The sequence below is a fragment of the Amphimedon queenslandica genome, unplaced genomic scaffold (genome assembly GCF_000090795.2).
Source record: "Amphimedon queenslandica unplaced genomic scaffold, v1.1 AMPQUscaffold_13271, whole genome shotgun sequence".
NCBI lineage: Eukaryota > Metazoa > Porifera > Demospongiae > Haplosclerida > Niphatidae > Amphimedon > Amphimedon queenslandica.
In genome coordinates, this window is record NW_003546493.1 from 8701 (window position 1) to 10757 (window position 2057).

A 2057-nucleotide genomic window follows, 5' to 3' on the forward strand; every position below is an offset into this window, starting at 1 on the left:
AAACACAGCATTCAAAAAATACTTCTTTTCTGTAAGCTTTTTATTAACTAACCCTCCATAAGGCACCCATTGTGGTGGCAAGCAATCACAATACTCATCGTTACAAGTCTTCAGCCATATAGAGGGCAGTGTCTTGTTGTAGTAGTGGAATATCATCATGACAATTGCAGGTATACCATAAGGAAAGTTTCTATGCTCATAGTGTGCTATGTGCCAAACCAGAGTGTCATTCTCAACGGTATCATTACTACTGAGTTTGTGCCAAAGTGTCGATTCTTCCTTGCTCTTATTGTAATGAGGTGAGTGGATAACAAAAACCTGTTTCAGTTCTTCCTTGCTTTTGTAACGAGGTGAGTGGACAACAAAAACCTCTTGCCTGCCCGAGAGGTAAAATATGGTGATAGAGACAAAAGCTGCAGCGATTAAGGAGAGAAAGAGACCGCAATACTTCAAGTAGTGTGTCGATATTTGCTGTATCTTAATTAGTATAGAGGATATGCGTGCTAAGTATATTCATAGCTTTTAAGTACCGTATATCCAACCCACACAGTAAATTGGCCGCCATGTTGGACGTCAAGTTCAATGGGGGGAAACACATTTTCTTGCCTTGCTACCTTCTTGAGGCCTTTTTCGGAAGCTTAGAAAGCATCCTGAGGATCTAATGGGGTCTAGTAGTCACCTGAAAGATTGCTATCAAGAAATACAGAGCGGTTTCCTGGTACCAAGCCTTTTTCTGTCATTTCTCCATTGCTGCCAATGGAAAGTTGACGTCCAACGAACTAATTTTTTTTGCTTGAAAGTTATTACGGTATGCAATGAATACATTTATTTTGCAATGAATATACCTTAAGGAGACTATTGTTTGCGGGTATTTAATTTAGCGAATTTTAGCGATTTAAAAAAAATTCGCTAACTTAAGTCCGCGCTAACTTTATAACCCTAATAATAACTTCATTCAAAGCGGGTGTGGTCACAATTAAAATGGCGGCCGTCAGCAAGTCACTAGCCATTAATTGCAGTACGTTAGCCATTAGTAAAAGTCCGCATATCTTTGTAGTTTAGGGTGTGGCCATTATTAACCACACCCTCTCACGTTTTAGCACGTGGATTATGGCTGCTAGTAAATCAAGATAATTTTTCTTTACAATGATCATGTTTATCAAGACAAGTCATACAAGTGAAGACATTTATCCACAACCATAACATATAATACTTTTTTAGAGTGTAATTATTGACTCTGTGCTTTACTATAGTTATAATTTTACACAATAGTTATTACTATCTAGGCTAAAATACATGCAGTGCAAGCAAAAAATTAATGTTACAACTGATAATTAATACAGTGCAAGCAAAATAATTAATGTTATAACTCATAATTGATGTGAGTGAGAGAGACAGAGCTATAAAGACAGTATTGGTAACAAAAATGGAGGTTTAATGTTAGACTCTGATCTTCATACAATGCACACACACATTGTCATGTGAACAAGCTACATGTACCCATAAATTACATTTTTTACATTCTATCCACTCAACTACATCCTCTTGATTTTGATCATCTACTTTAAGACATACACCACAAACTTCAATCGAGTTTGACGTCATTAACATATTCTCCTTTGCTCTCTTCTCCTCCTCTGCAGTAGGCTTAGCCCATCTTGATAACGATACCCTCTTCTTCTTAGTACTTCGAAACCTTAATTGTTTCTCACTGTTTGAATTTGGTGCTGGCCTTTTTCGAATTGGCAAAACTTGTTCTCTATTATTTTTGTCACGCAAATTTTTAGCTTTTAAAAGGCAAATTGCAGATGACAAATGTGAAACCACAGAAGAAATTGTATCGATATCATTATATGAGTCCATTAAAATCTGCATTTCTGAAACTTTCCTCCGAAACAGTTCCTTGCTTTCTAAAAGTGAACTTTCTTTCCTTGACTGTAAAAGTCTAGAATAATAGGCAAGCTGATTTTCTTCTTGTACAGCATCCTCATTTGGTGCTAGTGTAGAATGTTCTGTAAGTGATAAAGATGTTGAGTGATCTGTGGATAGATCTGCAA